We start from the raw sequence: 27,270 nt of genomic DNA, 5'->3' as shown, positions 1-27,270 counted from the left end.
GGGTGAAAAACAGGTGTCTCAGAAGTTCAGGAAAGCTGGAAATGGGCCCATTTCCAGCTTCCAGAAAGCCTCCGGAGCCCGGGGAGACAGTTTTCACCCTCCTGGAGGCTTGAGGAAAGCCTCTGGAGCCCAGGGAGGGCAAAAATACCCCCCACACACACACACCATGGTGCAGGAGGCCGACTATGCCACCCACCATGGCTACGCCCACCCAGCAACCGGGCAGAGAATCCTTTGCTAAAATTTTTGAAGCCCACCCTAGAAGGCCTCCAAGGTCCCTTTCCGCTGTCATCTGATTGGTTAGTTATGGCTGTCCCAGTACCCCACAATCATGTGATCACCATTGGTGAACTTTACTGCTGGCTTCTGACAAGCAAAGTCATTGAGAAAGCCAGCAGGAGATTGCAAATGGTGAGTATGTGACAACATACCTAACAGCTATGTGGGATTTGCCTCATGACTTCAACTGGAATTGCTGGAACAACAGTCATAACTCAGTACAATCATGTGACATCACCTTTACAACCACTTCATTTAATGTCAGAGTTCTTAATCCCAATTATTACTGCTGTTAACCAAGGACTACCTATAATATTAAGAATGCCACTTATTGATGAGATTTTTAAAAATGTAAAAATTTGTCCCAGTCTTACAAAATCAGAATTCTGTCATCCACGTTAGAAGAACTGAAATAAGCTTAAGAGCATTGTCTGCTCTTAAACTCTATATTCACCATAGGGATTCTGCTCTGCAACCACCATAGGGATTCATCTGCAACTAATGGAACTTCATAATGACTGTTTAGAGCTTTATGAGCAACACATTAATTAGCACAATCATTATATAGACCTGGTGAGAGGAACTTCCTCAGTCATTCTGATCTCTGTAAAAAGACACCAACAGTGAGCGTGAACATCTCAAGAGGAAGTTCAAGGTAACATACCAAGTGTTTAAATTAAATCATTCCATGGAACATCTTCAACTGTTAATTAATTATTTAAAAACAGTGTCAATCCCTCCTGAGAGACAAATAGAGCCACAAAGGAGTGGCAAAGGCTGATTAAGTTAGTTACAGAAAGTAACTCCTTGCTCTTCTGGTAAATCATTACTCCAATTTTTAAGGGAAATCTTGAAGAAATCCAGTATCAATTCTCAGGACGGGTTTGGCAGAATTTGGCTGTCAAATTCAGACAATCGCTCACAATGAACTTGTTCCTGACACTCTTCTGGCCACCAATTTCTTCTGAAATGGTCAAATGGATTAAAATCTTAGAACACAGAGGTTCAAGGCACCAAGTATCCCCTACTTAAATTCCTTAAAACCAAGTGGGTTCAGTAGGGACATTTTCCTGAATCCTTTTTTTTGCTAATATTGACAAGACAGGGCATATGCCGAAGGACTGGGATATTGTCGCAATACTCCCAATACACACACACACACACACAGAGCACAGAGAAGACCCAACTAATTACAGATGCATCAATGTACTGAATGTAGTAAGTAAATTAAATCTTCCCTCTATGTGATGTTTCTGACTTTAAGGCTGAATTCAGTTCTATTTGATTAAAATATAGGAAAGGATTTATTTTCTCTCTCTCTTTTCTTTTCTTAGTACAAAAATTACACTTGGACCCCATTCCTAAATCAGGTGCTGCCCTTACAGGCCATTCTCTAGACCAGAGGTCTCATTCTCGCGGCCCGCGGGCCAATTGCGTCCTGCAGGACGATATCCTGTGGCCCCCACCGTGATATGAAAGTATAACATTTGAGGATATTTTTTTTAACAACGTTTTTTGTGGAATCCCTTATGCGGCCCAGCCTCACCCAGACTCTGCCTCCAGCGGCCCCCAGGTAAATTGAGTTTGAGACCCCTGCTCTAGACCCATACACATAGAAAAAGAGGACAGCAGGCTATATCCTTGCTTCAGACCAGTTTCATTTTTATACTAGCTCAATGCCTGACTAATTTTGACATTCATGTCCCTAAAATTTTATGACATGGAATTCCTCCCCTCTTTGCAAATAATACAGCAGTTATAATAGCACATTCCCAATGGACTTAAAAGGGCTATGGGATCCATAATCCAATAGGAATTAGGAAAATGAATAATCTGATTATAAATTATGTTTAAAAATGGTAATCCCAAGAATACCAAAGAACACAGATAAATAAACGAATAAACAGAAACAGAATTGAATATAGGTAGTTTTTGCTTAATAACCAATCATTTAGCAACTGTTTGAAATTATGCTGGACCCATCAAAAACTACTTGCTCACTTTTACAACTGGTTGCAGCATTCTGTGGTCACGTTACTACAATTTAGGATATTGTTTGCCAATTTTCAGCCTTTGGGGATTGTTTTTGACAAAAAAAAACCCACCCACAGGAACAGATTCATTTAACAACCAGGATGTTTTCATTTAACAACGACTGTTTTAATTTAACAACCATGGTGCTTAATGACTGTCATAAAAAAGTCATAAAATCAAATCATTAGGTGCCTCGACTTACAACTTCATGACTTATGATGGAAATTCCAAGCTCCAATATGGTTGTAAGTTGAATACTACCAGTACAGGTAGACCTTGCTTAACAACTGCCCTGCTTGAAGTTATGACTGCATTGAAAAAATCCATTTTATAACTACTTCTTGCATTTATGACTGGCACAGCTTCACAACCAGCGAGCATTTATGATCATCCAGCATCCCACAGTCATATGATCACATTTTTTTTTTGCTTTAAAATCAGCTTCTGAGAAGCAAATTTAATGGAGACTTTGGCAGTAAAATCGCAAGTTGTGGACACATCTCTTGCTTAACAACCAGTGACTTGCTTAAGGACCGAATGGGAAGTGATGTCATAAGTGTCACAGCTACATGATAGTTTGCTTAGCAATAGAGATTCCAGACCTAATTGTGGTTGCTAAATGAGGACTACCTGAAAGTGCGTACTTTTAAATATTTGGGCGTGGTGTTTCGTGCACAGGGGACTTGGAGAGCCCTCCAGAAGTACATTGTCCAAGCAGCTTCAAAATCCCAGAGATTCTTTTATACCAAAGGGAGGACCTAATGCAAGGCTAAATCTCCTTCAGGTTGAGGAAGGTCTTCAGGGCCAGGCACAATGGACCGTCATTGGCATTATTACAAGACAAATGTATCAAAATTCCACTAATAGAATGCACCTGCTCTGGGGAAATAGAAATTGTCCAACATGTGCTACTTCTCTGTGACTTCTACAAAGATCTGCATGGGAATTAAATATTATCCTTGCTGCAATACCTCCTAGGAATGATAGAAGCTTATTATGCCAAATTTCTTCTCTGAGAGCCCAGTCACGCTTTCATCAATACTGTAAACCAAATGTTGCAGGGCTGCAATGAAAACACGACATCAATTTATACAAAACTGATAAAAGTTTTCCCCACAGACACATTTTATTAATTTTATTTTTCTTGTTTTATTCTTTTTTGGTTGTGCTAATCTTTGATTGTATTGCTACAAATTTCAGTTTGATGCCGTTTATCAATCATCTCCTTCTAGGGTATCTATACTACTCATGAAGCTCTCCCTGGCATAGGGATTTGGAACTCCATCATTATTACACATACACACAAACAAATCTATACATGGACACACACACGCATTCACACACATCTTAAAGACGATGTCTGACAGGTACACATCGTCTATTAAACTGTATCTGCCCCCATGCAAAAAGTCTATGAAACATAAAAAACAATTCCAAAATAGTGTATTCATTTTTGGAATTCTTAAATTTGTATCCTAAGCATGAGCCTCCAGAAAATTTGAAAGCACGCATTTCATAATTAAGCAAATGCTTACAGTGGCAATAATAAAAAATATGGCAATAATCATTAACATTGGGCCACAATGGCTCATCAGTTAAAGAAACTGAGCTTATCAGCTGGAGATCTGACAGCCTGAGTTCAAGACCGAAGCGCTGTGCCAGAGGGTGAACTCCCATTACTTGTCCCAGCTCCTGTCCACCTAGCAGTTTGAAAGTATACGAATGCAAGTAGATTAATAGGTACCATTTGGGTAGGAAGGTAACTGCATTCCAGGGTCTTTGATGTATAGTCATGCTGGCCACATGACTATGGATATTGTCTTTGGACAACACTGGCTCCCTCGGCCAAGAAACAGAGATAAACACTGTGCCCTAAAATTGGACACGACTGACAGAGAAACCTTTCCTTTATAATCATTAGCAATCACAAGTTTCCTTAAAGATATGCATTGTATTGTTCACCTAAACATAGGAAGATAAGAAACATGAGAGGTCTCCTCAAGAAAGGCATTTCATAATTTTACCACCTATCAATAAAGTTCTTGACGCTTATGTTTGCCCACGTAAATTCTAATGAAATTAAGATTCAAGGGAAGGATTTTTAGTCTCAGAGCATGAGTGGATTTACAAGGTGGGCATCCCAGCCCTAGATCACTAGAAATCTAAGCCTTTAATCTTTAAAACATTTAATTATCAATGAAGTTCATGTCTGGTGCACAAACAGTGCTTAGATCCCATTTTTTTCTAGAAAAGGGAACATCTGATGAACCAGATAAAATTGGTAAAAGGTATTGATACCTGTTATCTGAGGAATACTGCAAAATCCAACATCTCGTGCACCCAGAACGGGGGGAGCATAACTTAACTAAGTATAAGTTCTATACCTGTGCTTCAATCAGCAGAATACCCAAAGCAACTTAAAGTCCTCCTTCTTTTGAGAACATTCATTTGATTGTCCAATCCTTGCTACTTTAATTTGAATAGGAATGTAATGAACTTCTCCAACTGGGTACTCAACAATAGTAAAGCATTGACTTTTCAAAAAAAGATTTTATGACTAAAAAATCTTTTTGGAAAAGTTCTGACTCTGCATAGAGAAATCCACTGATACTATATTCTGGAAATAATTTTTTTCCCCAATTTAAATAAGCCAACGTTCACCGCTTTGAGTTATTTATAAAAATAATAAAGGTGGGATAAAAGTAAAATAAATAAAATAAAAATGGCCATTTCCTGCCATGTTGAAGAGCTCAAAAATCAATTTTATTTCTCATTCACAGATACAGAAGGAAGAAAGGAAATGCCTTTCCTAAAAGTCATATCCGTTGCCAGCGAACTGTGATATATGTTAACTTTGGATCAATTTTTAACAAGCTGAAAGAAAACACACACAGAGACACACACACCCGAAACTAACAACTTCTAGACATGAGATGGTTTCTTTTCTCATTCAAGAAACACCCAGGAGCTACACTTTCTATTAATAACCCATTGTAGTTTGACATAATTTGACATAGCAAACTGAAACAAGAAAAAAAATTATTTTGAACAATCAATACAATTCAGAAGACAAATACTTTCACCACCCTGGGAACTGTGGGAACAATGAAAGTAAGAGGACTTAGGGGAGAAAACAATTTTCCACATACCACAATTCATGTCAGGAAACCGCATTCCCACAACTGTGCCTGAGCAACACTGCTGTTCCCTTCCTCTAGTCTAACAAATAATCCAGTGTGAATCTGATAATAATAGAAACCCTTGACAACGGGGAAAATTATGGGAACATGTTGCTGGTGACTGCTCCATTACTCAGTTCAACTTTAATTACAGTCAAGGGGACAATTACGTCAAAAAGAAGGGCAAGCTATGTTTTACTATGCCTCAGCACATGCCTAGAGTATGTTGTAAGAGAAACAGCCAAGACTAAGAAACTCTGGGACTCAATAAGAATATTAATGCACTTGGGGAAAAAGATCCAATGAGCATTGACCATAACAATGACCTAGCAAACATGGCACAACTGCCCAAATCTCTTTTTCCGCACAATGCAGTACTGACATACAGTCAGTTCTTATCTAGAAGTTTCTCAAGGAAACATAACCTTCATTCATTTAACTTATTTCCTTAGCTGCCATTGTTTCTTTTCTGCATTTTAGTATTTTTAAGTTCCTCCAAGAGACCGTTTTAAAACTAGTATACATCTTTTATAGATTCTACTAGATCTACTGAACCTCAGCCACCCATTATGTAATAAAACTTTTAGCAGTCTCATTTTCACATATTCGATGGACTGAAAGATCTTGTTACGCCCCTGAGAATTTCTGCCTGAAATGTTTCCAGTTGCTATGTCTACAGAAACATTTCTTTTAAAAAGAATGACACAGATCCTATTACCACTGCAACTACCCGATGTCTATTTATTTAATACTAACAAGATATCTTGCTTATGTAATACTAAAGCTGTATTACTTGAACAGGATATACAATGGTCCACCTCATTTCATTCCAAGTTGGACAAACAGGCTAAACTAAAGAAAAGGACTTGAGGAGTGGGAAGTTGTGCTTATAAAAATAAAATGGTTATTGCATGGAGAACAATTTAAATAGTAAAAGGCAAGAAAATTCAGAATTGTACGATTCTTGCCTAGATGGATAAGCCTTAACCATTCTGAAATGAGAGACACAAAAAAAAAACCCCCAATTGACCTTGTACAATTTAATTATGCATATATATCAATTAATATTTACATTAGTACATCTTTTCAAGGTAGTTCATGATACATTTAAAAGTAAAAGAGAAAATTGGGTTTTTCAGTTCTTCACTTCCTCACTATTTACAGATGCTTTGTTTTTCTTTGCAGTTTCTTATAACAAACACAAACAGCACTAGGGTGGGAGAGGATAAGATAACTACAAGTTATGTCAGATGATTCAGTGTATATATTTTAGTTAAAATAATATAATTAATATCTTATGTAGGAAATTATATTGCAAACCATGACTCATGCTTTAAACCAGAGATTATATAGTGATTTGTGAAACGTTGGATTCTATCAATGTAAAGGTCAGCTGCCAGAATCTTGAACTGGTTTAGACTTTTCCATCTTTGACAGACAACTGAAATGACTTGATTTCAACCTTTATCACAATACCTTCAAGGTCCTCCTTCAGCCAAAATGCCAGTTATACTCTGGGTTATTTTGTCTTACAAAGTGTTGTCAACAAACTGTCCTTCAATTATAAGAATGTAATAGCAAAGACAGAAACCTTGACTGAAATGTCACAGACACCAAACAGGCTACTAGAGAGACTCCTTTAGGCTAGAATTGAAATCCCGTAGGCTAAAAATTATATTGAAAATGGAAGTCACTGTTTGTGGATATATTTTTGTTTGCTTCACTAATAGTTTGTATTACATAGGGATTGAAAGATAAAATCAAAATAAGTAGTGAAGACATAAGGAAAGGAGGTAGCATTATGTGGGAAGGAAGTAGACAGTGTATAGAAATCTAGGAATATAGAGTATAAGGGAACCATTCTACAGTACATGGGAAAAATACAGGAAATGATATTATTGTGAGGATGTTCTGTAGGCTTCAAGCTAAGCAGAAGTTCTCATCCTTCTAGGGCCAGATTACAAAAGTTTCAAGGAGAAGAGATAAGCTAATAATTGGAGATTCCAATTATTTGAAGACCAACCGAAGCCAAATTGACAAATTCCCCAAATTCTACAGATATCTGTTTTATTTTACAGAAGGTAACGAGACAAAATAATGAGCCAACCAGTTAATGAGGAAACAACTCTTTCAAGAGTTTGAAATAATAGTAAGCTGGGGTGGGGTCAGGAGTGACAATGTCATCTTATGGATTTCAAACTATTACAGAAGGACCATAGATCCTGAATACTAAATTTTGGTAAGCGAATAAAGGTACTAGATAAGAAATCTCAGATCAAAGAAAGTACAGGAGAATTGGAAACAGGGGCAGTTTAGAAAACCATTGTCAATGCATACAGAGTTTTCGACAGAACTAAAAATGAACAGAAATGTGCACAGGAAATGAAAGGTTAGATTTATTCATCAAGGAAGAATAGAGCAAGGATCTAAATGCAGAAATGGTAAAGCACAAAAAGAAACCTGGGCTCAAAAAGAAAGCTAAAAACAAGGAGAACTTATTTGAATTTATCAATAATAAGAGAAAGGGAAAAAAGTAACAGATTCAGGGTTTGGAAAAGATGGCAGTATGGTATCAGGTGGTAGGTAAAGGTCATAATAGGAGAGGGCAGAAGTCTTCGTATGCTGTTTTGTTTCATTCTTCTCCTGAAATGCAAACTGAAACTAAACAGAATGCCTGACAGAGTATGGCAATTCAAGGTAAATGTTAGGGATAACATGGTTACCTAACTTAGTTTGGGTAAAATAATATATATAGACTATGATTGTGTGTGTCACTTTAAATGCAGACCATGTATTTTGGGTGCGGTTGTAAAATCACCATAAGAGGGAGCAAGAGAGCTCACTGTTTGCTGGCTTTTACTGGATTGCTGACAATGATGGATTGATGGTGATAACTGCGTGTTTTCCCTGCTATTGCTGAACGAAGAAAAGAGGTTTGATTTTCTTCATATCTCTACTGCAAAAAGAGATATATTACTGGACTGATTATTTGTGAGTTTACTGACCTCTTTTTCGACACTGGACTTTGCTAATGGATAATCCCCGGATGGACTGAACTAGTGTATGATATATGGACTGTTTGACTATGCTATAACTCTTGCTGGAATAAAAACTATTTAACTGGCACAGTGTATCTGTTTTACTGAGTGTAAGCTACAACGACATTTATCTCACATATCTGCCTGCCTGCCTGACTACCGTTGCACATTCTGCTAGGGTGTATATCCCTAACAGTAAATATAGGATTAACTAAGAAATTTCGGGATACCATAAATGAGCTTAAACCTCCAGTACTGGAAAAAGTTGAAGGAACTTGTGGATGCTACCTAAGAGCCCCTTTTTAAAAGAAACCATGGAAGATGGAAATGCTGCTAAAGGAATTGAAAGGGATATAAAGGACTGCAGAGAAAACGCTAATGAAGGCAGGAAACTGTTAAGAGGGAAAATGATACCTCAGTATTGGGAAAATGGAAAGAATGAGAAAGACACTCTGAGTGGTGTTAACATGGGACTGAGTGAAACTTTGACAACCGTTCAAGACTCTGTTATTATACCCAACAACAATAAAGTACCATTCTTGGAATTTTGCAGTGTTAATGTTGTGTCTTGCCCCATCTGGAATAGGTAGAACATGTAACAGCCAATCTTCATTTTTGTTTGGTTGTATTTTTAAATCCTGGAATTATAAAACAATTAGAATGCATACTTGTATTAGAAGTACAATACTCTTTCTGTTCTGGTTCTCTTAAATCCAAAAATTCACAATTAATTTTGGGGTTTGTTTTTTAGAAGTTAGAATAAGCCATAAACCCTAGATCCCACCTTCATCTGTTTTTGACCATCGCTAAGAGTTTTTGACCATCCCTTAATTTTCAAAAAGAAGAGAGTACAAGGATATCATACAGTCACAAATTTTATATCAGAACAATTTACATTTCTGAACTAAAAGTCTAGTTTCAGTTCCTGATTTTTTAAATTACAAGGTAACCCATTCTTCCTTTGTTAAATATGCATTTCCACACATATTAGTAGGCTTTAACAAAGTTTGGAAGAAGACTGTTCTCTCTTTCCCTAAGAATCTGAATGGGTGGATAAATGTATTCATGTTTCTGCCTAATCCTATGTGTTTTTTGTAACATGCTCAGCCAAATGGGAGGAATAAAACATATTGTATGAATTTTGGAACACTCCTACAGCGGGCTTCTTAGGTCACGCATTCTTCTTTTCAGTCAATCCACAGTAAATGCATACAAAAAGTTTAAGCTTGACAGGGCATGTTAATTCTATGCTTGTTTGAGTTAGGAAATTCAGAATACTGGTTGCCAGCATCATCAGCTTGTAATGAGTTATGTATGTGTGAGGGAGGACAGGAGGTGGAGTAATATGACAGCAACTGAACACAGGAGACTGGCAAAGTTTCTGCTCTTCTTTATGGCTTCCTTTTCCACACATTGCACTGTAAACATAAATTTTGGGGGGTGTAATTTTTATCTCTATCAGTGAGCTACAACAAAGCATAGTTTCCAATATTTCATTCAAAACGTAAATATCCATCTTCCACTAGATTAGTCTTTCAAAGGTGTTCATTTCTCACTACTGACTCATTTTAGATGTTGAGCTATTTCTGACACATCCCTTCTGTTATGTGGACTGAATTTCAGGCAACTCACAGATAGGGAGGACCCAGTTGAAAATACTTCCTTCAGTTGGCAGGATTTCATTAAATTAATCATATTAATTCAAAGTATTCAGAGACAAGATTCCTATTGCTCTAAGTTGGATCCCAAAAAAGGACATAAATAGGATATCTGGGGCCTGCCAAAATCCCTAGCAGGCAGGGGTCAGCATGACATTTGAGAATTTACAGCAGAACTTTGAAATCTTCTGACAGAAAGGAGTGCCTGGTGAAGGATTGTTTATGCTTATGTATAATTTTTATGTATAAAACACAATCTTTCCAAGATATTATAAACACTTCTAAAGACTTTTATTCAACAGAGTAACTAATAACGAGAATAATGACATTTAAATCATTCAGGATTTAATTGCTGCAATCATGAGCTTTATCTTCACCTGTGGGTATGTATGGTAGACCTTGCAGTAGATAAATGATTATTGGAAAACTGTGGTGCATAATATTTTCTCCAAGTCATATGGAAACTAAGATTGAATTAAAATTCCTAACTGCATGTATGGAAGAGGATGAAAATTTTGCACATCCCACAGAGATCAGCCATTAAAATTTTGGAACTAATTTTGTTGCATTGGTTGTGCTTTCTGTGAACACCTACAGTAGGTGAGTATTGAGCATATTGTAAAATATATTATCATCTAGAAAGGACATGCAACTGTAGGAAAGAAATGTTCAAAAGTATATTCGGCTTTCATTTTCACTCAATGTAAATTAAAAATATGTGTCCTCAAGAATTCAGGCTTTCAATAACATGACCAAAATTGCTCCCTTAAGCACCTTTAATAGGTGTGAGTTTAAATTTCATTTCAAATACAATGTCCAATTCTGACTATTTTAAGGATGACTCAAAGAAGCTGAAATAAGTACAGGAAAATGCAAAAGAAATAGATGAGAACCAAATGCTGTAAGAAAAGAGAAGTATATTTAGATTTGAAAACAAAAGACTGACGCAGAGTGAGAAGCAATAGTCGTCTGCTACAGAATTGTTCAATAATTTCTTAACATTAAGGAAAACTTCCTAACAGTCAGAACAGTTCAATCAAGAAACCAATAACTTGGTGCAAGAGTTCTTATGCTGTGAATTGTGAGTTTCCAAGAAGATCAGATGCAACTGTGGGGAGGAAAGTCTAATTTTTATCTAAAGCTTGTAATACCTATGCAGAGAAGTTTCATTCATTTTGGTTTACCTTGGCAAGGTCAATGCGTGCTTCTGCAAGCAGAGCAAGGAATAAAGTCAAGTGAGTTTTGAGTACTCTTGGTACTCAAGTGTTTTGAAACTTGTCAAATTTGGTACTCAACACATTTTGATGTGGAAATTTTATCCCGGTACTCATCGTTTGGTACTCAACTCACAAGCTAGAACTTTTCAATGTTCACACCTCCTGGAAGCAATTAATGAGTACCAAGGTTTCATTGTAAATGGGTCTAGCTATATAACAAGCCTACCTGAAAATGGCTGCCCACAGAGTGGCAACTTCTGATGTGATATGTAGTACTATATCTGAAATTATTGGAGTATCTATAGAGATGATATGTCTCAGTGAAAAGAGTATTTTTAATGTGCAATTTTAAATGTTTAGCCTTTCAAAATGGAAAAAAAATAGGGTGGTTGCAGTGGAAGAGAAAAGTCCAAGATGGCCAATATGAGGGTACTGCACATCCTAGAAACTAGAATGAAGCTTACATACTATTGTTTGGTCAGTATTTATTTCTGACTCAGTCCTAATCATAATAAACATTTTAGTTGTGTTCATGAAGACCACCATAGACATTCGCCTGTCATTTTAGAGGGTTACAATACTGCAAAGTTTAAGAAGCCTGACTTAGGGGATAGCTGGAGTATTTTGCACTAAGAAAGAAGCTGGATTTTATAACCTAAACAGTACCTTTCAATTCTGTATTATGAATCTATGAAGCAAATAAATTAACATTGGCACAATACATTTGAAATGAAACAAAATGTTCTTCTAATATCTATTATGATTGTCTCATATACCTTACAGCTTTTCAGAAATAATTTAGAAAATCATAACCATCTGGAACTGAAAACAGCCATGCCCGAGGGAAGAAAAACCTAATGTAAGTTCTCAGTGCATAAACAAATTGAATACATATTATACTGAACAAATAATAAATCAGTGCTACATTCAGTGACTTTCTTGAGGGATAGCAAACAAATCGTTCAAATATTATTTTTTGATAGTAACTGAAGATATATGAATTATAACTTAAATTTACAACTTCCTTCTAAACCACGCAAAATGAAGGTCTCCAATTTATATGTATAAAAATCTTTATGGACCGTTGAACTAAATTCAGCCTTCCTTAGTCTAGATCAGGGGTGTCCAACCTTGGCAACTTTAAGACTTGTGGACTTCAACTCCCAGAATTCCTGAGCTAACATGACTGGAGGAGGAATTCTGGGACTAGTAGTCCACAAGTCTTAAAGCTGTCAAGTTTGAAGTGCCCTGGTCTAGATTCACGATTCATGTAATTTTTATCAGTACAGATTTACATAATCACTTTCTTCAGATTATGCAGAAAATTACCATGTTTTAATTTTCCTTAGCAATATCTATCAGTTCTAACAGGCAGAAATATTCTATTCTATGACATAAGTAGCATTCCTTTAAGAGGATGCAAAGGCAATTATGAATCTATCTATCTATCTATCTATCTATCTATCTATCTATCTATCTATCTATCTATCTATCAATCTATCTATCTATCTATCACAATTTTTATTTTTATAAATAACTTAAGGTGACAAGCATTCATATTAGTCTTTCCTTATTGTCTCCACAATCACAAACCTGTGAGGTTGGTTGTGTTGAGAAAGTGACTGGCCTAACATCATGATTTGAAATAACATTAAACTTTTTTTCTTTTCAATAATATAAGATCTTAATTAAATGATACTTCTATAGGAAAATTGCTGTACCTAAAAAGAAACGATGTGCTCAAAACAGGTTGTTTTGTTGAGTCTAAGACTATTGCAAGAAACTCAGCAAAACTAAAAGAGGAAAAATATAGGTATTCCTCAACATATGACTGGTCACTTAAGACTGATATGCAATGTGTCCAATCGAGGAACCACCAAAATCATTTCCACCAACATTGATAGGGCAAGCCACGAGAGTAGTACATAGAATAAGAGCAAAACTCACTCTGTACCAGCACTGATGAGTTATCTAGTTTGGTAATGAAAAGTCTGCAAAACAACCACGCTCAGATAGCACCAAGGATCCCACAGTTCAACCCTGAGCTACAAGTATTATCTTCTATTGGTCTCCTTCTTCTTCTTGTGCCACATCCATCATCGGATGTTGGCGATCATATTGATGATCATCATGTTGGTGATCAACAACCGCATGAAAAAGTGCTGTTGAGTTTGTCCAAACCAGTCTCTTAGATTTTGAAGCTATGATGTTCTTCTTCTGCCTGGACCTCGTTTTGAGCCCAATCTTTCCTTGGAGGCTTAAGTGAAGTATGCTATATTTTTTCTGGGTGTCACATCACCTATTCTATTAGACTTCTATTGGTACTGATGTGTCAATTGTAAAAGTTATATTTTTCTAAAATAATTGCTAATGAATCAGAAATAAAACATTTATGTGCCCAGGAGAGGCTGTCATTCTACGTAACTTGCTTCACATGTCGCAATTATATATACTTAGTCAAAAGTTAAAGGAATAAAACAACATTGTATTTTGATCGTGATAGGAAACAATGAATAAAATCTGGATAAGTTAGGAGTGATTATTTAGCTTTTAGATTATTGTTTCTGAAATCCCAAACAGACTATTCCTTTCTGTTCTAAGTACTGTATATACTCGAGTATAAGCCTAGTTTTTCAGCCCAATTTTTGTGCTGAAAAAAATCCCCCTCGGCTTATACTCGAGTCAGATTCCCCTCTGAAAAAAAAATGGTGTGGAGTCGCGGCCTCCGGCGGCAGCGACTCCCAACAGCCCAGCCGGGAAGGGAAAGGCAAAAGCGCTTTGCCTTTCCCTTCCCGAGGCGGCGGGACTGGGGCCGCGCCGGCGGTAGTGACTCCTGACTCAGGGGGCCTCCGAGGGAGGGGAAGAGAGTGACTCCTGCCTCCCGCTGTCATCATCATCTTCTTCTTTTGGGTTAGTGAATCAATTAAACCTTTCATGATAGTGAGATCGTTTCCCAAATTAATTATTTTTATTTTTGAAATTTACCAGTAGCTGCTGCATTTCCCACCCTCGGCTTATACTCGAGTCAATAAGTTTTCCCAGTTTTTTTGTGTAAAATTAGGTGCCTCGGCTTATATTCGGGTCGACTTATACTCGAGTATATACGGTAAGTCAGTTTAGAAGTTGCTCTGCAAGATGAGCGATGCTGAATCTGTTCATGAGCATCTGCTCCACATTTCTCTTTGCCCTATTACAAATCCCAGTAGCTCTGGAATAGGGGAAACTGTGGTCTTCCAGGTGTGCTGTTGAACTACAACCAACGATCACAAGTGCTGAGAGTTACGAATCAGAAACTTCATGAGGGCCCTTGTTCCCCCACACACAATAACTGTATTATGCTGCAGGTTCAATAATGAGAAGATGCATCTTAAGTCTATTCCACGTAATCCTTAAAAAAAAAAACATTGTAATTTTGCTTGCCATGGAAGCATGTACTACATTGCACGGATATGATTGAATTCTGCCCAATTATTTTTTTAAAACCAGAATTCTGATTAAAAATTTAATTCTGCCATCTTACTTTTTATTCTGTTGTGACTATATATGAGTATATTGTAAACTAGAATTTTGAATATATTTTCTGGGCATAAAAATGGACATACTTAGTGCCTATAGCATTCAAAATAGAAATTGGTTTGGTGCCAGTAGAAATGAAAGCTTGGCTTTGGGTTGAGATTCTTGAAGGACATTTTTGATTGATTACGTGAAGTGTGAAAATGCGTAGAAAAATTACTAGGAGAACTTCCTGGAAAATATAATGTTCTCTCTTACAATTTGGACTCCTATGATTTTGTAAGAGGGCAATATAATTATGCAACTACCCAATATCATTATTAATCCCAAAATGCAGAAAAACACTTGTATTAAATTTGTCTTAATATCAACCCCAAGCTCTTTTGAACAGAAGATATAATGGTATTCCCTTACAAATCATGAAATTCTTAATGGATAAATATGAAAGAAGCAAACTAAACCACTCTTTTCATTGTTCTCTTCTGATTAGCATATAGCATGAAATCTTCACAACGGCATAAAAACTTCCTCATCCTGGATATAAACATGTTATGAAACTCAATCATATGCAAAATTCATATTTCACAGATATGGTGCTGCTACACACAGTAGATATTGCATAATTGTTGAGAATCTTGGCTATTTTATCCTTGCTTAAGTGTTTAATGATTAATGCCTTCTTAAAAGACATATTTCTGATCCCCTTGCACTATATCACTGAATGAACTCTATTAGTAAACTTGATTCTATATTTTAATGTCCCTTAGAAAATTATTTCAAATGGAAAACTTAATGTACAAAAAATCCAGTCAGTATGATATTTTGCTCTAACACCCACAATTCATTCCTGGCATAGCTGATCCTATTGTTTTATCCTGCTTGTGTTTTAAACTTTTTACTTCCATTTACAACCTCAAATTTACAAACAATCTAATTTCTAGGTTCCCAATGGAATCTAATGGAATGGGTAAAGAAACAAAGGGAATTCTTTTGTCCAACATCACAAGTATTTTAGTTTCTTAGGGGGTGAAAATGATTTCTGGAACAAACCAAATCCCCTGAAACTATAAAAAAATTAAAAGGTTATTTGTGGAGTATTTTCTCATAATTTAAAAGGTTAAGATATGTGACATTCAACATTTTGTGTTGCTTTGTGAGGATTGATTAATATGCCATCTTTCCTTGATTGTGCTTTTGGGAATCAAATTTACTACACTCCTTGGCCTGATTCATTTCCATATGACATACAGAGTAGCAGTACATTCTTCTGTGATACATCAGACACTTCACACAAATTTAGTTTGCAATCTGTTAAATATAGGCTAGGGCAAGTGTAAGCCAATTTACAGTATAACCCTCTTCTCTTTGAAAACTATCATGGACAAATACCAAACTAGTCTCCTTCCCAATAATAGGAAAGGAATGTACTTATTTCTTCTCTTGATAAGAAACAGTAATGTCAAGGCTGTTTCATAAGTCTTTTATTGCCAAATATTTTGGTCTTTTTTTCCTCAATGCAGTTACGTCATGTTACAATTTCTCTTATAATCTTCTTCAGTCCCATTGCCACCTTTTTTTCTCACTTGCAATTATATATTACTAAAGTGATAATGAAGGAAAAGCGCAAAAAGAAAATCAAAATGCAAATTTAGATGTTAGGATTGGAGAAATTCAAATGTCAGAGCAAAATCTAACTTAATGTGGTTTTAGCCTGCTCTGTTTGTTGCTCAACTTTATATTATATTAATATATTTATATTATATTGCTCTTTATTTTATCTAATCCAAGATTCCTCAAATATGTATCACGTCTTCCATAATTCCCAACCAGCACAGCCAATAAAAGGTGCTCTCTGGAGGTGAAATGGGCCAATGTGGAGGTCACTTGAAGGGAGAAGATATATACTGCAGGGGTCCCCAACCACCGGGCCGCGGACCGGTCCCGGTCCATGGAGCACTCTGTACCGGGCCGCAAATAAAAAAAAATTTAAAAAATGGCGGCTTTCTTCGCCTTCGGTGAATGCTGCTGGGATCAGGGATGAAGGACACAAATGAAAGAAGGGGAGGGAGGAAGCAACCAAAGCCCGTCCTGCTCTCCGGCTCAGCGGCTTCGGTTTCCTCCCGCCTCGTTCCTCTCTCAGTCGCGCTCTTGCTCCTCCACCAGCCCAGGAAGAAACTGCTTCAAAGGAGCCGGCAGGGTGGCTTTTCCTGTCGCCGCGCAGCTCCTCCGAGCGCCCGTTCACCCACCCGCCCGCCGCGGTTCAATCCAGTGCTCCGTTCTGCTGCCTGCCTGCCTGCCTTCATTTCTGGTTGTTTGGGAGCAGCTTCGCTGATAAAAAGAGGCAAATAGTTATTATTCTCAGCCGAAGCTGCTCCCAAACAACCAGAAACGAAGCAGGCAGGCAGGCAGAACGGAGCACTGGATTGAATCGCGCGGGCAGGCGGGTGGGGGTGAAGGGCGCTCAGAGGAGCTGCGGTGACAGGAAAAGCCACCCCCCCGGCTTCTTTGAAGCAGTTTCTTCCTGGGCTGGATGTTAGAGGTCCATCGTAGCTCTGAATGATCCCTAAACAAGGACTACAGGAGCTTCCTAGGGAAAACACACTGACTAAATGCTCCTCATTCAATTCCTGTTTTCACCAAACAGAGATAAGAGAAACATCTGCATGAAATTTTGTAGCTGGGCAAGACCTAGAACTAGAGAGACTGCAGTCAGGTGTCTTTAATGCTAGTTGTAGGGTAAACATAAAGTTTTGGGAATGGAAAATAGAATCTCCCCCGCCGCCGGTCCTTGAAAAAGTGTTTCTGCTTGAAACTGGTCCCTGGTACAAAAAAGGTTGGGGACCACTGGCCTACTGGATCAGGGTGAAAATCATTTAGGAGGGCACCTGGACTCTCACCACAGCCAATCAAAGTTCAGCTAAGCTTCAGATTCTGAATAATTGATATTGAAACACAAAACACTTACTCTAATAAACAATAATCTTTTTATCCAGGAACCCCAAAAATACCAATTATGTACTAAAAAGCATGGTTCATTTCCATAAAATCTAATTTGCTACCTAGAATGAAAAGATTTGAATGTCCCAGAGATGTTTCAGATATTTCCCAAAATGAATACTGTACTCCAGAATAGAAAGGAGGTGAAATTATTTTGAATGTGACCAACCCCTTCCCCTAAAAAATTTACCTTCTAAAAATAGGTAAACCTACCCTTGAAAACCTGGATTAGTCTGTTTCAGGACTGGCCCATTCTGTTCTGCACAATCTGAATAATGCTCTTATGTGATAATTACAGTATATAAAATGTTCACATCAAGAAGCAGAGTAGTTATTCTGGCAAAACCTGTTTCTAGTATTCTCTACATACTTCCCAGGGACATCTTGCTACATATAATTGGAAACAAATACGTATGGGGGAGGATAGTTTCCTATATTATAGCTCCTTAATCAACAGAAGTAATGCCAAACTTATTTGTTGATAGACTTGAAAATTATAGATTCAAACCAATATATTTTTATAAAAATAGACTTGATTAGTGTTTATTATAGCTGCCCACTTCAAAAGACATTAATAGAAAACTGTTAATGGTTCTACAGAAAAAGAAGACAAGCAGAGAAGTAAATGGAATACTCGTCTCTCTTAGAGCAAATTTATGCCTCTTTATGTACATAGATAAGTTATCCTAGTTGGTACATCTATGAATCACTGCTCAGGATCTTCTGCAATTCCTTTCACAAAATAATTTTTTATTAAGATATCACAATTTTAGAAAATTTCAAAAAAATCTCCTAGCTCCTTTAGCTGGCCTTTATTTCCCTACTGTTCTGCCAGCACTTCATCCTCTCAGGTATCTCATAAAACATGTATCTCTGACACATTATCCATAGTTATATTCAGTAAAGCTAATTCCTCTATTGTGGTTAATAAAGATGACAGAACTGGCAACGATGGCCAAGCTAACAGTCTCACGAGAGAAAAATCACTTAAGAAATTCATCTATAATTGGAAGTCTGTGGAGATTCTCAGTCATTCAGGCCATAGTTGTCTCATGCTGATTTTTCAATAAGCAACCACACTCTTTTTTTCTTTGAGGAGGAAGAAGAAACTTTGAATGAGAAGCAAAATGATTTCTTTTTCTACCTCAAGAAAAAAAAAAACAGTTCAGTTGCCTATTGAAAAAGCAGCATGAGACAAAAGTCTTTTTCTGGATTTTTTGCAGAAGGTGAAGAAAAATCAAATTTTGACTTTTGGATTTGAAGATTGCTAACATTTAAAAAAGGGAAAATATTTTTAAATTTACTTCCCCTTTCCTTTGGGAAGGGGAGGAAATGGGTACTTTATTATAGTTTTAAACTAAGAATCAAACATAGGCATCCATTATAACCTTGGAAGAAGAAGTCAACAGTTATTCTTTGTATAAATTTGTGTTTTCCTTTTGTTTTCTTTATACTTTTCATGCTTTTGTCCCCAGTCTTTTTTTGCTCTTTATTATTTCTCCTAATTGCTAATTTATAGTTTAAAGTGTATGCTTTGTAAAATGTAATAAAATTGTTTGGAAAAGTTATACTCAGTAAAGCCACATGCAACCATAATTAAAGAATGGAAGATTCACATTTTCCTCATCCTTCATACATTGCAAATATTTTACTCAACTGGGTAGTTCTTTGGATTTACAAAGGTTCCTCTGAATCCAATGGAATATGTGCCTATTTTTCTGCTATAACTATGGAAGAATCACTACAGTTTTCAAAAAGGAGAGCACTTTACTGCAGCAACAATTCCTTTACAACTCAGCACAGATAAAACTCTAATCATGCCTTCCATAAAGTTGAACTACCTGGGCCAGAGTCATCAACTGATATACTCAGTGGTACAGAAGGCAACTGATGGGAATGCAGACCTAGGAAAAAACCTCTACTCAGCCATGAAGTTCATATGAATATCTTCGACCGTTCCTGTACTTTTCTTCTTAAACTGACTTAGAGAATATGTGGGAATATAAAGCAGATTATTCACTTATTATTATTCTCTTATTATATTCACTTATTATTCACTCTTGGAAGAAGACTGGATTTAAAATACAAATCAGCTGTAACCACAATATCAATATATTCTATATGAAACCTGTATCACTCTTCAAAGGCACAGAAGTCTTAATCAAACCACTGCAACAGATTATCTTTTTATTCAACACGTTCAAATCTCATCACTTGTTTCTTCCATTTGCTTGTTTAATTAATCCACTCTTTCTATCAGTAGCTAAACGGTCATTATTTAGGAAAGGAAGGATGCTACTGAAATTCACTACATCAGAAACAATTAATGAAGTAGCCCAATCCTGTAGAGAAATGGCCCACTGAACCTTGAAATCATTATATCTTAATTTCTTTAAATTGGCTTGCTAATGAACCTTCCCCAAAATATCTCATGTAATACCTGTCCTTTTCATTTCTTGTCTTTCAAAATGATGTTCACATGATGAATGGTTGCAGAAATTTGGTTTCTCTAATGAAGAGAAGTACTAGGGGGTGACATGATAGCATGTTCCAATATTTAAGGGGCTGTCACAAAGAAGAGGGGAACAAAGCATCTAAGAAGTAATGGATGGAAACTTATCAAAGAGAGATCCAACCTGGAACTAAGAAGAAACTTCACAACAGCAAAAACAATTAATAAATGCAACAGGTTGACTTCAGATGTTGTGGGTTCACCATCACTGGAGGTTTTTAAGAAGAGACTAGATAGCCATCGATCCAGAATGGATCAATGATCCAGAATGGTCTCCTGGTTGAGTAGGAAGTTGGACTAGAAACAGAGGTCTCCAACCTTGGCAACTTTAAGACTTGTGGACTTCAACTCCCAGAATTCCTCAGCCAGCTTTGCTGGGTGAGGAAACCTGGGAGTTGAAGTCCACAAGTCTTAAAGTTGCCAAGGTTGGAGACCCCTGGACTAGAAGACCTCCAAGGTCCCTTCCAACTCTGTTATATTCTTTGGAGAAGCCACAAACTAAGCTCTTCTCACCTGCAGAAGAAATCTAATATTCCCACTGGCTTTCCATTCGAAAAGGTGGCATATTATTATTTCCCAAATTGCTACTTGCCCACAGATCCAAAGAAAAAAGGCAAAAAAGGCAAAAAGATCTATTATGCTTAGGGTCAATCCAAATTGCATTGAGCATTGCATTGAGTCAGTTTTAGTTATGCTTTGTTGAATGAGCACAAGAATAGATTTAAGCGAGTTAAGCTAAAAGCAAATAAATAAATTATATTTCAAAGAAATAGGTAAACTGAGTTTTTCCAGAATTATGATTTTTTTTCATAAAAATTATGAAAAAAATGTAACTACTGAAACTGTTTCTCTCTCTCTCTCTCTCTCTCTCTCTCTCTCTCTCTCTCTCTCTCTGCCATCAGACTACAACACATCATTTAAAAACTATGGGCAAGGATAGAAAAGCTTAGATAGAAGAACCTGAGTTTCAAAAACATGGACACCTTTAAAATAATCTTAAACTGTTTTTTCTCTTGGCATTTTAATCAATCCTTCACCCAAGATTTGTGACCCTAGTCAACAATATCCACCTACAGAATGACAGGAAGAACATGACCTTGCTTGTTGTAATGGGGACATGATTTGCTACCCTTTTCTTTACCTTCTAGGTGGGTAGCAGAGTGTGAATGAGGTGTAGGATCTAGGCTATATGAGTGACTTGAATAATATATGATATTAAGTTGAAATGTCTATTCCCCTGGAGCCAGTGTGGCTGGCCCAGTTATGTACGGAAATGGGATTGGGTGTATGTAGCACTTATTTGTCTTGTGTATTAAAAATCATCTTGCCTGCCAAATGCCATACATCTTAACTAACTCATAATTGACGAATAAGTACAGCGAAGATTCACAAATAACAATGGATAATAACTGTGTCATCTTCACACTGTCCCATATAGGGAAACAAAGGGCAAACAGTTCCATCTGGGTGCAAATTAATTAACAGATACATATTTGTCATTAGAAAGGGCAACTTTCAGAATCTCTGAAGAGGAACATTTCTCATATCTCCTAATAAGGAATTTCAAGCAAAATAACAGCATGGATCTGTGGAGCTACAATGGGAAGCTTGATTCTATTAATTAGGGGAATGAACAAAGAGATGGCTTTTTCTTCCACTGGTAATGGTTCAGTAATGCTACTATGACTATTTTATAATGAATACTATCCCATATAGTTATACTCGATTACCATCTACTTCACACACACACACACACTCTTTTCATGTAGTTATAAGGATAAATAAGCAACACAACTAGATATCATAACTATAGGCTACAAAAACTTATCCTGCACAACATTTGTTGGTTAGTTATTTCAAATTAAAAAGTATTACCTGATATGCCTTATTTTAATATGCAAACAATGGTAACACAACACTAACTGGTTGAATTAATTATATAATATTAAAAACCCACTTGATCATTCAATCTGCTGAGAACCTTCATGCTACATTTTTGAGTACATGCTTGCAAAATGAGGTAGTCACTTGACAATAATTATTAAAGGAGACACTGTAATTTGTTTTATACCTTGCAAAGATATGAGAATCTTCAAACCAAAAGGTTTGAGTAAGATTTTGTGCCTAGATCTGTACAAATGGAAATTAATGCCAATCCCAAATGGACTGAGTCTCTCATTTCTTTCTCCATTTTCACTTAACAAGGTTAACTAAGCCAACTGTCCACAGTAAAAGTACACCAGTTTTGACAACCCACTTGATCATTCAATCTGCTGAGAACCTTCATGCTACATTTTTGAGTACATGCTTGCAAAATGAGGTAGTCACTTGACAATAATTATTAAAGGAGACACTGTAATTTGTTTTATACCTTATATATATGCCCTCTTAAAAAAAAGAAAAATAAATTGTTATTATTTTCATGCTGGAAACTCATGAGCTTAAGAGACAAACTTTAAAGAGCCATTGGTTTATTACAGGCTATGCTAACAATCTTATATATTTCCTTGTAGTAAGACCCAGTGATTTCAATGAGACTTTCTTCTGCATGAAGTACTATGAAATACATTTATATAATATACACTGAATCAGCCAGCTTCTTTGGAAAAACAGCTTATAAAACAAAATATATTATGTAGCTCTGCAATAATATTACACAAGTTATTGCAGCTAATAAATAGAGAAGTTCTGGATGTTAAAAAAGCAAGTTTATTATTAAATATCTATTAAATGATTGACGGTAAGCCTTTTACCTGATCAATTGACAAAGAAACAAAATACACATTATTTATAATACACAACTGGAACTTTAATCTGCTCATTTTACTTAGTTTCTGTTTTTCTATCCACAAGTTAAATATTGTCTATGACTGGAATGAAAAGTGTGGAGGATATTTTAAAAGGCTGTTATTAATCTGCGTTACATGGCAAATTTGTTGTATATGTAAAACTTATTTTAGTGCAACTAAAATAAGAATGTTGCTGTGTTAAGAGTTAATTTTGGTAAAACCTTAATGGGGGTGTATGTACACAAAAATACAAACACAGAGAACAAGGCTGTGTGCTTTCTCCACTTCTCTTCTCCCTATATACCAATGACTGCATCTCAAACAATCCATCTGTTAAAATACTGAAGTTTGCAGATGACACAACAGTGATTGGTCTCATTCGAGATAACGACAAGTCCACATACAGACAGGAGATTGTACAACTTGCCCTGTAGTGTAATCGGAACAATCTGGAACTGAACACACTCAAAACCATAGAAATGGTGGTAGACTTTAGAAGAAACCCTCCCATACTATTTTATTTATTTATTTTATTTATTTGATTTGCCACTTGTTTACAAGATAATAAGTATAAGTGTATACATAGTTGTGAATACATGAAATAGATACATATAAGAAAAATAAAAGAAGAATAAGAGAAACAATAGGACAGGGACGGTAGGCACGTTGGTGCGCTTATGCACGCCCCCTACAGACCTCTTAGGAAAGGGGTGAGGTCAATAGTAGACAGTCTAAGGTTAAAGTTTTTGGGGTTTGGGGAAGAAACTACAGAGTCGGGTAGAGTATTCCAGACATTGACCACTCTATTGCTGAAGTCGTACTACTGCCTCTTACAATACTAGACAACACAGTATCAACAGTAGAGACCTTCAAATCACATGACCTACATTGGACACCTAACATCAAAAACGTCATCAAAAAAGCACAACAAAGAATGTTCTTTCTGCGCCAACTCAGAAAGCTCAAACTGCCCAAGGAGCTGCTGATTCAGTTCTACAGAGGAATTATTGAGTCTATCATCTGCACCTCTATAACTGTCTGGTTTGGTTCTGCAACCCAAGAGGACAGACACAGACTTCAGAGGATAATTAGGACTGCAGAAAAAACAACTACTACCAACCTGCTTTCAATTGAGGACCTGTATACTGCACGAGTCAAAGAGGGCTGTGAAAATATTTACAGACCTCTCACATCCCGGACATAAATGGTTTCAACTCCTATCCTCAAAACGATGCTATAGAGCAGTGCACACCAGAACAACTAGACACAAGAACAGTTTTTTTCCGAAAGCCATCACTCTGCTAAACAAATATTCCCTTAACATTGTTCAACTATTACAAAGTCTGCACTACTATTACTATTAATCTTTTCATCACTCCTTATCACCCATCCCCTCCCTCTTGTGACTGTATGATTAACTTTGTCGCTTGTATCCTTACGATTTATATTGACTGTTTCCTAGTATGATTTGATTGCTGATTGTACCCTATGACTATCATTAAGTGTTGTACCTTGTGATTCTTGACTCTTGGTGAGAGCATTTGCACCAAGACAAATTCCTTGTGTGTCCAATCACACTTGGTCAATGAAGAATTCTATTCTATTCTAACAAACATTGAGTTGTAAGTGTCTGACAAGCTACGGATTCATTTCATTTTAGTTTTGAGAAGTGTGTTTTTGCAAAACAGCAAGATCAGATTGCTGTAATTTCACACTGTATTTCCAACAAGATACATATAACATATAGCTTTAAAGGTCATGCTGAAATGAAATGTGGTAAAGATGGAAGACTAATTCTTTGAAACAGTACTGAGGGATTTTAGCTCAATTCTGTCTTAGATTTCTGGTTACTATTTAGTGCAGAATGTATTGTTAACTAACTGCTCAATAAGGCCAACTGTATACTACAGAGTCACTAAAGGGCAAGTCTCGTGTTAGCTTAATTTAACAAATGAATAATGTTTTTAAAATCTCAACTGGGGCAAAAGGAAAACAATTCACAAATTGTAACATTTTAGATTCTCAGATTTAGTTGAATTTGAGTTTATTTATATATGTCACATTTTCCTATCTAGTAAGCTGTATAACCTTGCATAACTAGAATTTGACACTGGATAGATACCTCTTAGCGTAATTTAAAAAAAAAAAAAGACTGAGCACAAATCTCCAGGGAACAAAATAGTCTTTGGACGAATAAGGACAGTCTATGACATTTTCAGTGTTATTTAAATGAGATTAACAGTAGACATAACTATTTCAAGTCAGTGGATGGCGAGGACCTAGACAGAAGAAAATGTTTAATAATGCTAAGTAATGGATTTGTGTGGCCATGCTGCTGGCATTTCAGATGTGCATTTGTGCAAGTTCAGGTCCCACCGGGATAAGATAAATGAGGCTTACTGATGCCACAAAGCTCTAAGGATCCAAATCCATGTATCTCATAATTGCCTTTTAGCATTGATTCAAACAAATCCTTTTGTCAAAGTCGAGCTAATCCTTTTGCTCACCAAATAAAAATAGTCTGTAAAATGTGGAAGGAATGAGTCTAAGCCCTTTAAATGATTTAGTCCCCTCGCATCATGAAAAAATGTAAGGGAAATTTGTGGTATTTAGCAAGTTTATCATCACTCTCATTTCTAATACACAACTAGGTACTGTATACATCTGGCTGATTTCAAAGGTCCAACAGGGTAAGTCCAGCAAGAAATCCTAAGAAAGTCAAAGAAATATCCTGGAAGAAGGAAAAAAGTGAATAGCTTCTATATTACTGCCAAGAAAATTAGGTGGACACATAGATGAATTCCCCAAGAGTCAAAAGAGGTTTTACAAGAAAATAGGATAAATCAGATTTTCTGACTCTTGTAATTTCTACCTGATTCTTAAGCTAAGCACAGAGATTTGGTGTCTCTTTTCCATAGTCTGGGTGGGGTAATGATAGTAGATGGCAGAGGGTACAAAAATGGTTTAGAAAGCAGTGTAGCTCAGAATCATTTGCATTTTGTTAGTGGAAGCAGAGAAAATGACACAATCATTTATGTAGGACATCACCAAAATATGTGACCTTCAGCATTAAGCCGTTCAAATACGCTCCTCTGATAATATAGGGAAAACATGGAATGCTTTACTTATTATATTTTATTTATCAAGTTGAGATACTGTCTTTCTCTCAAAGTGACTCTGATACAATTCTTTTACTGATAATGGAAGAGTGACTTTGGGTGAAGATTTGCTTGTACAAAATTCAAGATACGATGAGGAAATACAACGAAGCAGGGAAAATAAATAAATAATTGACAAAGGGGGAAAACAGAAATATGTGTTCTAGATAAGGAATTTTGCATCATCACTCACTGTGACAGAAAGAAGGGTGGCTATATCTTAGGTAATTGCTTATATTCAGAATATCATTCTTTTCTGAAGAAAATGTGTAGATGAAGCCAAACTATGTGCAGATGAAGCCAAATTAGTTGTGAATGTGTAGTTGAGGCCAAATTAGTTGTGCCATTAATCACGCTTTGGTTTTTGATAACAAAAGCTTTGAAACACAGGTACTGTTTTCTACTGATTGACCTTCCCAATCATCCCCCACCCCAATCCCCCCACCAGCAGCTGAGTTCCACTCTCTTTCCCTAGGCAATATAACAATTTGCTTGTCCATCTGGTATTAGGACTGTCAGGTTTGCTTGGGAAGTGGTAAAATGTACCCTGAAAGTTACAAGAAAACTAGCTGGAGACAAAAATTCAGGGTGATATTCGGGGTCGCTTCTTGACTGTATTTTAATAAACACCCATAGTCACTGAATTAAACCAAAACAGATTTAAAACCAAAGCAAGGCAAACAGTAACAATAGAGAATGCTTCTAAACCAGCGTAGACCACCATATTATTAGATGTCAATGGCCAAAGTTGGCAAAGAAATGATGCAAACTTGATGGGGCACATGAACAAAGTATGAGACCAAGCTTTTTTTTTTTTAAAGAGGATAAGAGACCACAAAGTTTTTATTTATTATTTCATAAAGCTTATTTTTAGTTTGCATGGCAGCTTTCAACTT

General features: G+C 36.5%; 1 protein-coding gene across 5 annotated transcripts in view; it reads right to left on the bottom strand.

Annotated features, from left to right (window-relative positions):
- SEMA5B (semaphorin 5B) overlaps positions 1-27,270 on the bottom strand; it is a 487,556-nt gene that overhangs the window by 115,229 nt on the left and 345,057 nt on the right. The window lies entirely within an intron of this gene.

Source organism: Notechis scutatus, chromosome 1, assembly GCF_049901735.1.
Source record: "Notechis scutatus isolate UNSWTSFEM ecotype Mainland chromosome 1, rNotScu1.2, whole genome shotgun sequence".
In the NCBI taxonomy this organism is placed as follows: domain Eukaryota; kingdom Metazoa; phylum Chordata; class Lepidosauria; order Squamata; family Elapidae; genus Notechis; species Notechis scutatus.
The sequence above is the reverse complement of the archived record's forward strand: the minus strand, read 5'-3'. Positions and strand labels throughout refer to the sequence as shown.